Raw genomic sequence first — 14,343 nt, forward strand, 5'->3', positions numbered from 1 at the left:
TACGCTCTCCCGTACGTGCGCATACTCACAGTCGCGGGCACCCGCAGGCGCATGGTATGCGTATTTACGGTAGAGTTTATGTGGTTGTAGCGTGCGACTCAATCGTAACATATTTTCACTAATAATGTATTTTGTAGATCATGGTCCCTTTGATAGATTCTGAAAGTTTGGTTAATATAGAATGTTTATGAACAGAGGAATCCCTCTTTGTTTGATACGAAGGGTCAGACAGGAGTAATACAGTGGTGTTTAGTATCCATCGGAAGAATATTTAATTAGAAATATTAATTAGAAATATTCCGGTGTTGGTTTGAAGCAGATCAATCGCTCGTGCGAATAGTTATGGACATAAGAAGTTTATGAACATTTACTTTATTTGCACTTTATTACCCATGCGGCGGGATACCCAGTTTTTTTAGGGACCATTGAATTGTATTGTGTGTGGGGCATAAATAGGCAGGCCGACCGTATCCAGTTCTCTCTCTCTTCAACGGTTCTCATTGCTGATAATCGGGAGCTGGATATCGAGGCGCATGCGATCGTTCCCCTTGTGCGTAAGTTTTCTCCGTAATCATATTGTCTTACTGTGAGCCATCTCTCTCTCTATCTCTCTCTCTCTTCTCTTTCTCTCGTATTTTCCTTTAATTGTATTGTATTGTATTTCCTGTGTAGTTTATCTGGTTAGTTGGTTTATGTTATATTGTAGTGTATGCTTTGTACTGTGATTCTTTTTGCAAGTATAATAGTCATAATACATATAATAGGTTTCGGACCCTAAGCCCAGGTATCTGTGTATTCTTTATAGTGTTAAGTATTCTCTGAGCGCCGGTGACGCTCAAGCAGCTTTGTAGTTAATCAGGTTACACCAGGTTGCACTTACACTCTGTCTCTACACTAAGGTATACTGTGTATCTCATCGTTAAAGGTATAGAGATAAAGGTTTAAACGTTGTAAGCGTCTGCACCGCTGGTGATCTCCTCGTGGTCCCGAGCGTACGCTACGCTATAGCGAATCATTACGTTAGTCGGCAGCCAATAGCGTGCCTGCCTGTGATCACTGGGCCGTAAGCGAACGTGACGCTTGAGCGTCTCGACTACGGTTGAGCGATCGCTACACAACTTGCGTACCCTTACGGTACTTCTTACGTAGATAGCGTATAGTGTTCTTAGACCTCTTAAAGTGTTTTATATACGATAAATATTTAGCTTTATCAGGTCGCTGCTCTGGTACCCCCCTGTCAAGTGAAGGAGATCCAACTGAGGCAGCACAAGGGAACTCTCGAAAGAGGAACAAGGCTAGAGGAAGATCTGAGACAAAGAAATCTGATTTTTACCAGAGTTGACCAGAAGAAAGCACAAACACAGTTCCCCACTACCACAAATAATGCAGTTGAGTTTCCCACATTTGGGGAAATCACAGGGGTCAGCATACCCAGAATGCAATGAATGAACCTCACCCTGGGAGAACAATCTTCATGACCATGGTATCTCCTATGCAAAATAAGTATGATTTGGGATAGGGCTGGGGAGGGCCGCTGCTCAGGCACATCTCTGTCAAGTAAAGGAGATTCAACTGAGGCAGCACAAGGGAACTCTCATCTGGGGACAACAACTGCAGGGAGAACACATATTTTCAGATGAACATGGGAGGGCAGAAGGCTGCCTAATACTGAAGCACCCCCAAACAACAAACCAAATGCAATAACTAGTGCAAGCATTCCTGGGGGAAGGCCTGCAGCAGATGGATTTGCATATGGTGATGTCATCCAAGCAGTGGGTCAAAGTTGGCTTCAACCCTCGTCTGCATATGAAAAGAAAAAAGGGATGTGCAGGGCATGGCGGCCTTTTGCGGCGCTTGCATGACCCCTAATTCGCATTAAACACCTCCACCCTCCTTAGGTGTGGGGCTCATGTTGGCTATGCCCCAGCACCTGAAGCATTCAAGCTGATTTCTTGCAGCAGCTGGGCACTGTAACAGCTCCAGAGCTGCTCTGTAAGGCAAGTAAAAGGGTGTGGGCCCTGCAGCACTACCTGTAGTTCGCATTGTGCGTTGGAAGGCACAAAGTAAGCAGACGGGAGAAGTCAGGATAGTGCGCAAGGGCATAGAAGGGAGCGGCTCAAGAAAAGAGAAGTGGAAACAGACAGCAAACTAGGCTGGAGAGAGACCTGAGACAAAGAGATCTGAATTATACGAGAGCCGACCAGAGGAAACACAAATTATGCAGTCAAGTGTCCCACATTTGGGGAAATCGCAGGAGCAGCACACCCAGAGTGCAATGGGTGAGCTTTGCCCTGGGAGAAGCACCTTCCTGATCATAGTATCTCACCTGGCAGGTAAGTAGGAGTTGGGCTAGAGCTGGGGAGGGTCGCTGCTCGGGCACCCCCCTGTCAAGTGAAGGAGATCCAACTGAGGCAGCACAAGGGAACTCTCGAAAGAAGAACAAGGCTAGAGGAAGATCTGAGACAAAGAAATCTGACTTTTACCAGAGTTGACCAGAAGAAAGCACAAACACAGTCCCCCACTACCACAAATAATGCAGTCGAGTTTCCCACATTTGGGGAAATCACAGGGGTCAGCATACCCAGAATGCAATGAATGAACCTCACCCTGGGAGAACAATCTTCATGACCATGGTATCTCCTATGCAAAATAAGTATGATTTGGGATAGGGCTGGGGAGGGCCGCTGCTCAGGCACATCTCTGTCAAGTAAAGGAGATTCAACTGAGGCAGCACAAGGGAACTCTCATCTGGGGACAACAACTGCAGGGAGAACACATATTTTCAGATGAACATGGGAGGGCAGAAGGCTGCCTAATACTGAAGCACCCCCAAACAACAAACCAAATGCAACAACTAGTGCAAGCATTCCTGGGGGAAGGCCTGCAGCAGATGGATTTGCATATGGTGATGTCATCCAAGCAGTGGGTCAAAGTTGGCTTCAACCCTCGTCTGCATATGAAAAGAAAAAAGGGATGTGCAGGGCATGGCGTCCTTTTGTGGCGCTTGGATGAACCCTCCTTCGGTGTGGGGCTCATGTTGGCTATGCCCCAGCCCCTGAAGCATTCAAGATGATTTCTTGCAGCAGCTGGGCACTGTAACAGCTCCAGAGTTGCTCTGTAAAGCATGTAAAAGGGTGTGGGCCCTGCAGCACTACCTGTAGTATGCATTGTGCGTTGGAAGGCACAAAGTAAGCAGACAGGAGAGGTCAGGATAGTGCGCAAGGGCATAGAAGGGAGCGGCTCAAGAAAAGAGAAGTGGAAACAGACAGCAAACTAGGCTGGAGAAAGACCTGAGACAAAGAGATCTAAATTATATGAGAGCCGACCAGAGGAAACACAAATTATGCAGTCAAGTGTCCCACATTTGGGGAAATCGCAGGAGCAGCACACCCAGAGTGCAATGGGTGAGCCTTGCCCTGGGAGAAGCACCTTCCTGATCATAGTATCTCACCTGGCAGGTAAATAGGAGTTGGGCTAGAGCTGGGGAGGGTCGCTGCTCGTGCACCCCCCTGTCAAGTGAAGGAGATCCAACTGAGGCAGCACAAGGGAACTCTCGAAAGAAGAACAAGGCTAGAGGAAGATCTGAGACAAAGAAATCTGACTTTTACCAGAGCTGACCAGAGGAAAGCACAAACACAGTCCCCCACTACCACAAATAATGCAGTCGAGTTTCCCACATTTGGGGAAATCACAGGGGTCAGCATACCCAGAATGCAATGAATGAACCTCACCCTGGGAGAACAATCTTCATGACCATGGTATCTCCTATGCAAAATAAGTATGATTTGGGATAGGGCTGGGGAGGGCCGCTGCTCAGGCACATCTCTGTCAAGTAAAGGAGATTCAACTGAGGCAGCACAAGGGAACTCTCATCTGGGGACAACAACTGCAGGGAGAACACATATTTTCAGATGAACATGGGAGGGCAGAAGGCTGCCTAATACTGAAGCACCCCCAAACAACAAACCAAATGCAACAACTAGTGCAAGCATTCCTGGGGGAAGGCCTGCAGCAGATTGATTTGCATATGGTAATGCCATCCAAGCAGTGGGTCAGAGTTGGCTTCAACCCTCGTCTGCATATGAAAAGAGAAAAGGGGCGTGCAGGGCATGGCGGCCTTTTGCGGCGCTTGGATGACCCCTAGTTCGCATTAAACACCTCCACCCTCCTTCGGTGTGGGGCTCATGTTGGCTATGCCCCAGCCCCTGAAGCATTCAAGCTGATTTCTTGCAGCAGCTGGGCACTGTAACAGCTCCAGAGCTGCTCTGTAAGGCAAGTAAAAGGGTGTGGGCCCTGCAGCACTACCTGTAGTTTGCATTGTGCATTGGAAGGCACAAAGTAAGCAGACGGGAGAAGTCAGGATAGTGCGCAAGGGCATAGAAGGGAGCGGCTCAAGAAAAGAGAAGTGGAAACAGACAGCAAACTAGGCTGGAGAGAGACCTGAGACAAAGAGATCTGAATTATACGAGAGCCGACAAGGGGAAACACAAATTATGCAGTCAAGTGTCCCACATTTGGGGAAATTGCAGGAGCAGCACACCCAGAGTGCAATGGGTGAGCCTTGCCCTGGGAGAAGCACCTTCATGATCATAGTATCTCACCTGGCAGGTAAGTAGGAGTTGGGCTAGAGCTGGGGAGGGTCGCTGCTCGGGCACCCCCCTGTCAAGTGAAGGAGATCCAACTGAGGCAGCACAAGGGAACTCTCGAAAGAGGAACAAGGCTAGAGGAAGATCTGAGACAAAGAAATCTGACTTTTACCAGAGCTGACCAGAGGAAAGCACAAACACAGTCCCCCTCTACCACAAATAATGCAGTAGAGTTTCCCACATTTGGGGAAATCACAGGGGTCAGCATACCCAGAATGCAATGAATGAACCTCACCCTGGGAGAACAATCTTCATGACCATGGTATCTCCTATGCAAAATAAGTATGATTTGGGATAGGGCTGGGGAGGGCCGCTGCTCAGGCACATCTCTGTCAAGTAAAGGAGATTCAACTGAGGCAGCACAAGGGAACTCTCATCTGGGGACAACAACTGCAGGGAGAACACATAATTTCAGATGAACATGGGAGGGCAGAAGGCTGCCTAATACTGAAGCACCCCCAAACAACAAACCAAATGCAACTACTAGTACAAGCATTCCTGGGGGAAGGCCTGCAGCAGATGGATTTGCATATGGTGATGTCATCCAAGCAGTGGGTCAAAGTTGGCTTCAACCCTCATCTGCATATGAAAAGAGAAAAGGGGCGTGCAGGGCATGGCGGCCTTTTGCGGCGCTTGGATGACCCCTAGTTCGCATTAAACACCTCCACCCTCCTTCGGTGTGGGGCTCATGTTGGCTATGCCCCAGCCCCTGAAGCATTCAAGCTGATTTCTTGCAGCAGCTGGGCACTGTAACAGCTCCAGAGCTGCTCTGTAAGGCAAGTAAAAGGGTGTGGGCCCTGCAGCACTACCTGTAGTTTGCATTGTGCGTTGGAAGGCACAAAGTAAGCAGATGGGAGAAGTCAGGATAGTGCGCAAGGGCATAGAAGGGAGCGGCTCAAGAAAAGAGAAGTGGAAACAGACAGCAAACTAGGCTGAAGAGAGACCTGAGACAAAGAGATCTGAATTATATGAGAGCCGACCAGGGGAAACACAAATTATGCAGTCAAGTTTCCCACATTTGGGGAAATCAAAGGGGCAGCACACCCAGAGTGCAATGGGTGAGGCTTGCCCTGGGAGAAGCACCTACATGATCATAGTATCTCACCTGGCAGGTAAGTAGGAGTTGGGCTAGAGCTGGGGAGGGTCGCTGCTCGGGCACCCCCCTGTCAAGTGAAGGAGATCCAACTGAGGCAGCACAAGGGAACTCTCGAAAGAAGAACAAGGCTAGAGGAAGATCTGAGACAAAGAAATCTGACTTTTACCAGAGCTGACCAGAGGAAAGCACAACACAGTCCCCCACTACCACAAATAATGCAGTCGAGTTTCCCACATTTGGGGAAATCACAGGGGTCATCATACCCAGAATGCAATGAATGAACCTCACCCTGGGAGAACAATCTTCATGACCATGATATCTCCTATGCAAAATAAGTATGATTTGGGATAGGGCTGGGGAGGGCCGCTGCTCAGGCACATCTCTGTCAAGTAAAGGCGATTCAACTGAGGCAGCACAAGGGAACTCTCATCTGGGGACAACAACTGCAGGGAGAACACATATTTTCAGATGAACATGGGAGGGCAGAAGGCTGCCTAATACTGAAGCACCACCAAACAACAAACCAAATGCAACAACTAGTGCTAGCATTCCTGGGGGAAGGCCTGCAGCAGATGGATTTGCATATGGTGATGCCATCCAAGCAGTGGGTCAAAGTTGGCTTCAACCCTCGTCTGCATATGAAAAGAAAAAAGGGATGTGCAGGGCATGGCGGCCTTTTGCGGCCCTTGGATGACCCCTAATTCGCATTAAACACCTCCACCCTCCTTCGGTGTGGGGCTCATGTTGGCTATGCCCCAGCACCTGAAGCATTCCAGCTGATTTCTTGCAGCAGCTGGGCACTGTAACAGCTCCAGAGCTGCTCTGTAAGGCAACTAAAAGGGTGTGGGCCCTGCAGCACTACCTGTAGTTCGCATTGTGCGTTGGAAGGCACAAAGTAAGCAGACGGGAGAAGTCAGGATAGTGCGCAAGGGCATAGAAGGGAGCGGCTGAAGAAAAGAGAAGTGGAAACAGACAGCAAACTAGGCTGGAGAGAGACCTGAGACAAAGAGATCTGAATTATACGAGAGCCGACCAGAGGAAACACAAATTATGCAGTCAAGTGTCCCACATTTGGGGAAATCGCAGGAGCAGCACACCCAGAGTGCAATGGGTGAGCCTTGCCCTGGGAGAAGCGTGTACATTTTCGGTATCGCCTGCCTAGAGAAATGGAACCTAGATGGCATTTGGTACCGGGGACACAGTACCTCAATCAAGTCTCTAGTTGCCTCTGAATTAACGATGGATACCGGAACCACGTTTCTCACCACCCAGGCTGACAAGACCTGAGTTATCCGCTTTGCAGCAGGATGACTGCTGTGATATTTCATCTTCCTCGCAAAGGACTGCTGGACAGTCAATTGCCTACTGGAAGTAGTACAAGTGGTCTTCCGACTTCCCCTCTGGGATGACGATCGACTCCCAGCAGCAACAACAGCAGCGCCAGCAGCAGTAGGCGTTACACTCAAGGATGCATCGGAGGAATCCCAGGCAGGAGAGGACTCGTCAGACTTGCCAGTGACATGGCCTGCAGGACTATTGGCTCTCCTGTCTAAGGAGGAAATTGACACTGAGGGAGTTGGTGGTGTGGTTTGCAGGAGCTTGGTTACAAGAGGAAGGGATTTAGTGGTCAGTGGACTGCTTCCGCTGTCATCCAAAGTTTTTGAACTTGTCACTGACTTATGATTAATGCGCTGCAGGTGACGTATAAGGGAGGATGTTCTGAGGTGGTTAACGTCCTTACCCCTACTTATTACAGCTTGACAAAGGCAACACACGGCTTGACACCTGTTGTCCGCATTTGTGTACAGGATGCAAACCTTCATGTCCAAATTTATCCATCTCATCAGTCGTACCTCAGATTTGCGGTACAGGACTGTCATTGCCAATTTCAGACGTTGCTGTTTGGTCTCTCCACGGCCCAGAGAATTTTCACCAAGGTAATGGTGGAAATGATGGTTCTCCTGCGCAAGCAATGTGTCACAATTATCCCGTACTTGAGCGATCTCATAAAAGCGAGATCAAGAGAGCCGTTGCTGAACAGCGTATCACTTTCACTGAAAGTGTTACAGCAACACGGCTGGATTTTCAATATCCCAAAGTCGCAGTTGGTTCCTACGACTCGTCTGTCTTTCTTGGGCATGATTCTGGACACAGACCAGAAGAGGGTTTATCTCCCGATAGAAAAGGCCCAGGAACTCATGACTCTTGTCAGGAACCTATTGAAACCAAAACTTGTGTCAGTGCATCACTGCACTCGAGTCCTGGGAAAGATGGTGGCATCATACAAAGCCATTCCATTCGGCAGGTTCCATGCGAGGACTTTCCAATGGGACCTACTGGACAAGTGGTCTGGGTCACATTTACAGATGCATTGGTTGATCACCCTGTCCCCCAGGGTCAGGGTATCACTCCTGTGGTGGCTGCAGAGTGCTCACCTTCTCGAGTGACGCAGATTCGGCATTCAGGACTGGATCCTGGTGACCACAGATGCAAGCCTCCAAGGTTGGGGAGCAGTCACACAGGGAAGAAATTTCCAAGGTCTTTGGTCAAGTCAAGAGACTTGTCTTCACATCAACATCCTGAAACTAGGGGCCATATACAATGCCCTACGTCAAGCGGAGACCTTACTTTGCGACCAACCGGTTCTGATCCAGTCAGACAACGTCACCGCAGTGGCTCATGTAAACCGCCAAGGTGGCACAAGGAGCAGAGTGGCGATGGCACAAGCTACCTTTGCATTTTTCTCCCAAACGAAGGACACTAGAATGAAAATTTTAAAGCCTCCTGTTAGTGCTTCATCTACACGGTATAGCCCTGAATTTTCCAATGCGTAGCTCTTTGCAAAAGAGAGATATTGGCAAGGAAAAGCTGTCTTGTACCTTTGCATTTTTCTCCCAAACGAAGGACACTAGAAAGAAAATTTTAAAGCCTCCTGTTAGGCCATCATCTACACGGCATAGCCCTGAATTTTCCAATGCGTAGCTCTTTGCAAAAGAGAGATATTGGCAAGGAAAAGCTGTCTTGTACCTTTGCATTTTTCTCCCAAACGAAGGACACTAGAAAGAAAATTTTAAAGCCTCCTGTTAGGCCATCATCTACACGGCATAGCCCTGAATTTTCCAATGTGCAGCTCTTTGCAAAAGAGAGATATTGGCAAGGAAAAGCTGTCTTTCAACTCTTCCACAACTGAAAAACAGATAGTGTTCCCAAGCCTTCCATCCTGTAATATCTTCAGTCTCTCGTCAATGAAGAAAACAATCCCTCCAGCAGACTCTTCAACCACGATACAAGATCACAGCCAAAAGGGCGAGAAGCAACTACACTTGCGTTTAACCAAAATGGCTAAAACTTAGTGGAGGAAAGTGCAGTGCACCAAAACATAAGCTGACACAATCATGGAGAATGCGCCAGCATATATGCTCTTCTATCTATATTTTGCAAACCTGCTCTTGTCCCCTCCAGCTGCTCCATGTAGATTTGACGCCTGGCAAGGTGCATAACCCACTGACAAGCAGGCACACTCCTGCATGAGTTTTCACTCTCACTAGCAGGATGATACACATTCATTTGCATGTGCTCCACCTCTGACACACCGCCCACCCAACCACCCAGTCACCAGAGCCACCCACAAGCCAACTGGCTCCGTGATTTAATTTGCACAGTGCAGTCATCCAGGCAGCATGTCCTTCTCAATGGAATAATCTCTGGTTCCATGGAATCTTCCGCATTGGAATGCTGCGGAACAAAAAGGATTTAAACATTCAGCTTGCTAGCATTCAATGTACCTGCGGCTTGGCTCTAGCACATGGGTCTTCATCCTGTGGCCCTCCAGCTGCTGTGAAACTACACATCCCAGCATGCCCTGCCACAGTTTTGCTATTAAGGTATGCTAAAACTGAGGCAGGGCATGCTGGTATATGTAGTTCCACAGCAGCTGGAGGGTCGCAGGTTGAAGACCCATATTCTAGCATGCCTGTTCTATGATGCATGTTCCGTGATGTCACAATCAGCTTGGAATGGGGTGTCTAGCATGCATTTGCTGACAGCCACTTGAGGGAGACACACATCAGGAGATGCAGCATATCGGAGGTCTTCGATGCCTTTCCAGCAAATGCACACCACCAGCTGCTGGTCTGGACACAAAACAATACCCACAATTGAAGGCTCAAAATGCCCAACTACAGGATTAATGTAAGTAGTGAATTTAGGAATGAATTTAGAAGTAGGAAATTAAGTTAGTTCACAAGTACATTCAAATTCCGATCTAAAGTCTAGGTAGGCCTCACGTCCTGGCAGCCCCCAGCATTTAAAAATGCCTTGATTAGAGGTAGGGAATTAAATGTAGATAAGAAGTAGACACAAAATAACACTCCACAGAGCAATTATCAGGTGTCTTTATCAATTGTTGCATTTAAAAAATCAAGCAATTAGGGAACACAATGTTGCGACAATGTAACCCTATTTGCAAAATAGTACTAAATAAGTTTGTCGATGTAAGACATTTGCAAAGGCGCAAACAAAACACGCTGGAAAATGCAACCGAATCTGTTTTTGGAGGTTAGAATAGATGCAGGATCAAGTAGCTCAATGGGTAGGGTGTTTGATTAGAATTCAACAGGTTATAGATTTGAATCCTGGGTATGATAGTTTGAGGTGTTATTTAATAAAGTATGTTTATATATTAGTCACACATGGCTTACTTGTACAAATGGCATGTCACCAGTTAGTGCTGACTGCTGATATGCCATTTGCACAAACACGCCATGTGTGACTGTATATGCATTTAAGGAGGGCACCCCGGCAATACCACAAACCATTGAGTGTCAAGTATACTAGATATATCTTCATATCTCATGTGCTTTCTCTGAGACCAATCTTGTTATGCCCCTTCCCCACAAGGCATGCGCCTTTTGTCCATATTGCAAAAATGGGGAGGGGAGGGGGGGGGCATATAATTCTCTGTCACAGGGCACCAAAAAGTCTAGTTATGGCTCTGGTATGCATTATGTAATCTGGCAGACCATATCTCCAACACTGGCTGGTTGGAATAGAAATCCGGTTATCTATGTGAGCAAATGACCATCAACGATTTACTCTCAAACACTAGAAAATGGACAAACATGGTCCCCTAAACAAATTGGTTAAATTTTGGGTTTAACCAATTTGTGTAATGACCATTTTTGACCACTTTTCTAGTGTTTGGGAGCAAATGGTTAATTGACATTTGCTACTATACATTACCAGATTTTCATTCCATCCATCCAGACTGGATAGATAGCCTGACAGATAATTGTGTAGTGTACGCCCAGGATAACTGTCAGTTGTGCTTTCTTTTATGACGGCACATAAATGGGTGGGCAGATCCAGAGCAAGCACTGCCCACTCATGCATAGTTGTCAACTGATGTGAAGTTCCAGGGGGCAATCTCAGTTATAAAGAAAAGTATCTGGAAATTGTCCCTAGTTTAAAAAAAAAATAAAAAAAAAATTGATCAACTCCATTTATTTAGTATGATATCCCAGCAGTCAGAACAACATACTTTATTAAATAACACATCTCAAACTACCATACCCAGGATTCAAACCTATAACCTGTTGAATTCTAATCAAACACCCTACCTATTGAGCTATTTGATCCTGCATAAAAATTGTGAACATTATATGAAGCTATTGGTACTTTGCAAAAAAAAAGTATCAGCATTACAACGCAGCAGATCCATGCAGTTTGCAGCCACACACTACATGTATCTGCTCAGCCACAATGCTGATTATTTCTTCACAAAGTACAAGGTGAGCTCCAAACAGAATTCTCTAGCTTAGAATTATACCTTTCTATGCCAAACCTAGAAGTCGGGCCCCCCACCCTGGGATCCCCCAGAGGGAGGCCTGCACCGTCATGCGGCAGGCTTGTCCGTTTTGGAAGCAGGCTGATGGGCAGCCCAGGCTTGCTTCAGTCTGGGCTTGGCAGGTCTGGAAGCATGAGCTTGCTTTGGGTATGCCTGACCTTGGGTACGCTTTACCTGAGGGATGAAAGGGCCAAGGGAAAGTACTTTTAGCCTTCTGCGTGGTAGGAGTCATACGAGGTAGGCAAGCTGTTTTAGCAGTAGCCAGATCAGCTACAATCTTATTGAGGTCTTCTCCAAAGAGAGTGTCTCCCTTGAAAGGAAGCACCTCCAGGGTTTTCTTGGAATCCATATCCACCGACCAGGATCTCAACCAGCTGTATAAAGTATTACCTTGGAACTGGCTCTCCACTCCCCATTATCTGGTTATCATGGCTTCCTCCGCCAGTGTCCAGACTCGCTTGCTGAAGCTCGGCCACTTCTTCCTAGCAGCAGGCTCCTGGATCACTGGGCAGCAGAGGTGCTTGGGAGCCGGAAGGGGGCGGAGCAATCAGGCAGGCAGTTGCAGTGCTGCCCAGCTATCTGTGGTGTGAGAAGAAGCAGGGGCACCCCACCGCTGGCAGTGCTGCAGCTAGCGGTGGTGGCAGCGGCGAGGCTGCTGGGCTGGGTCTTGAAAAAGGTGGAAAGAAGGGTGTTACGGCATGGAATGTACAAACTGCGAGACCCTGCTGGTAGCGCCTTTGTCTATTTAGTAGGAAGGGCACGTAACAGCCGGGGGGCAATGGAGGAAGCCCCTTTAGGGCTGGAGCCCCTTCAGGGCTGGAGCCCGGCGGCAACTGACTCCGTTGTCTCTGGCAGTTCTGCCCCTGGACTAGAGGAATGGTCAAGAACATGGCAACATTTAATGCCAAAAAATGCAAAATCATACACGTCTCAAAAATGCAAAGGCTAACTATAATATTAAGGGCATTATAATGGCAAGAGGAAAGCTATCTAAGTATTACTATTTCAGGTGAGCAATGTAACAAAGCAATAGGAAAGGCAAGTCAGATGCTTGTTTGCATAGGTTAAAGAACCAGTAGCAGAAAAAAGTAATACAGGTTGAGTATCCCATATCCAAATATTCCGAAATACGGAATATTCCGAAATACAGACTTTTTTGAGTGAGACTGAGATAGTGAAACCTTTGTTTTTTGATGGCTCAGTGTACACAAACTTTGTTTAATACTCAAAGTTATTAAAAATATTGTATTAAATGAACTTCAGACTGTGTGTATAAGGTGTATATGACACATGAATGAATTCTGTGAATGTACACACACTTTGTTTAATGCACAAAGTTATAAAAAATATTGGCTAAAATGACCTTCAGGCTGTGTGTATAAGGTGTATATGAAACATAAATGCATTCTGTGCTTAGATTTAGGTCCCATCACCATAATATCTCGTTATGGTATGCAATTATTCCAAAATACAGAAAAATCCGATATCCAAAATTCCTCTGGTCCCAAGCATTTTGGATAAGGGATACTCAACCTGTAATGCCACTGTATAGGTCCTTGGTACAGCCACATTTAGAATCCTGTGTTCAGTTCCAGAAGCCATATCTCCAGAAGGCTGTAAATACATTAGGGCAACTAAAATTGTGCATGGCCTACATCACAAAACTTACCTGGAAATACAAAAAAATGTTGATGTGTATAGTTTGGAGAAGGGAAGAGGGAACATACAGTAATAGAAACATTTAAATATATAGGGAGGAATGTAATAGGGTGTGAGAATCAGAAAGTGAGAGATTTTGTGTTTTTTCCTGTTTTTTTTTTTTTTATTGTTTGTTTTTTAAAGTGGCAATCCTTTACATGGCAAAACCAGGTTGATATTTGCCATGTAAAGGATTGCCACCGTGGGCATGTGTAGAAGGGGCACTGCTACTGTTGGCATTATGTGTGTAAGCTGCACTGATATGGTGGTTATGTGTATAAAGGGCACTGCGACTGTGGGTATTATTATTATTATTATTATTATTATTATTACATGCGGTGTAATGACAATAAGATAGTGCTACTGTGTGGCGTATTTTGATTTGGGGTGCTATTGTGTGGCCATGCCCCTTCCTTGTGATACCACACCTTCTTTTTTTAAGGAGCGCACTGTCCCTTTATTAAGTATTGGAGAGAGGGCCCAAATTAATAGTTTGCAGGGAGGCGCCAAACACCCTAGCACTGGCCCTTTGGTAGGGGACAGGATTTGCTTCTGCTTGTGCACATATGTTATGATTGCCAGCCAACAGCACTGGTTTTGCCTATAACACTAACTATAAATATTTTGAATTGGTCCTGGACCACCAATCCAAGGCACCCCTGCAAGTGTCCTGAGGCACCCCAGGGTGCAGTTTGAGAACCACTGGTCTAGTGAGTACCCAGGATAATTATTGTAGCTGGTCTGCGGGTAACAGCTCTCAGATCCACTTCTAGAAAAAATGCAGCAATGTAATTTGAGTGACAAACTGCAGAGATGAACCCTTTCTGTGACTGCTGCACAGGGATCACACAAACTCTATTCATAGGGCTGACTTCACTTAGGGGAGATGTTCTCACCCCGCAAAGAAGTGCGAGTATATACCGCACTTACGGTACCATTGGATTTACAGATATTTTCTTGCAATACACTATGGGGGTCATTCTGAGTTGATTGCTCGCTAGCAGTTTTTAGCAGCCATGCAAACGCATTGTCGCTGCCCACTGGAGAGTGTATATTCA

The 14,343-nt window shown here is 46.6% G+C and overlaps 6 non-coding genes and 3 pseudogenes across 6 annotated transcripts; all 9 read right to left on the reverse strand.

Annotated features, from left to right (window-relative positions):
• Positions 1-1,343: 1,343 nt before the first annotated feature.
• LOC135018758 (U1 spliceosomal RNA) lies at positions 1,344-1,507 on the reverse strand. The gene has a single exon (XR_010216392.1). It is a non-coding gene; the product is annotated as a U1 spliceosomal RNA (small nuclear RNA).
• Positions 1,508-2,178: 671 nt separating this feature from the next.
• On the reverse strand, positions 2,179-2,341 carry LOC135018752 (U1 spliceosomal RNA). The gene has a single exon (XR_010216389.1). It is a non-coding gene; the product is annotated as a U1 spliceosomal RNA (small nuclear RNA).
• A 152-nt stretch (positions 2,342-2,493) lies between these two features.
• LOC135018757 (U1 spliceosomal RNA) lies at positions 2,494-2,657 on the reverse strand. The gene has a single exon (XR_010216391.1). It is a non-coding gene; the product is annotated as a U1 spliceosomal RNA (small nuclear RNA).
• A 655-nt stretch (positions 2,658-3,312) lies between these two features.
• On the reverse strand, positions 3,313-3,466 carry LOC135018754 (U1 spliceosomal RNA; annotated as a pseudogene).
• Positions 3,467-3,618: 152 nt separating this feature from the next.
• On the reverse strand, positions 3,619-3,782 carry LOC135018751 (U1 spliceosomal RNA). Its single transcript, XR_010216388.1, has one exon. It is a non-coding gene; the product is annotated as a U1 spliceosomal RNA (small nuclear RNA).
• Positions 3,783-4,480: 698 nt separating this feature from the next.
• Positions 4,481-4,616, reverse strand: LOC135018753 (U1 spliceosomal RNA; annotated as a pseudogene).
• Positions 4,617-4,768: 152 nt separating this feature from the next.
• On the reverse strand, positions 4,769-4,932 carry LOC135018756 (U1 spliceosomal RNA). Its single transcript, XR_010216390.1, has one exon. It is a non-coding gene; the product is annotated as a U1 spliceosomal RNA (small nuclear RNA).
• A 692-nt stretch (positions 4,933-5,624) lies between these two features.
• Positions 5,625-5,766, reverse strand: LOC135018755 (U1 spliceosomal RNA; annotated as a pseudogene).
• A 152-nt stretch (positions 5,767-5,918) lies between these two features.
• On the reverse strand, positions 5,919-6,081 carry LOC135018759 (U1 spliceosomal RNA). The gene has a single exon (XR_010216393.1). It is a non-coding gene; the product is annotated as a U1 spliceosomal RNA (small nuclear RNA).
• Between the last annotated feature and the right edge of the window lie 8,262 nt (positions 6,082-14,343).

The sequence above is a fragment of the Pseudophryne corroboree genome, unplaced genomic scaffold (assembly GCF_028390025.1).
Source record: "Pseudophryne corroboree isolate aPseCor3 unplaced genomic scaffold, aPseCor3.hap2 scaffold_3296, whole genome shotgun sequence".
Taxonomy (NCBI): Eukaryota; Metazoa; Chordata; class Amphibia; order Anura; family Myobatrachidae; genus Pseudophryne; species Pseudophryne corroboree.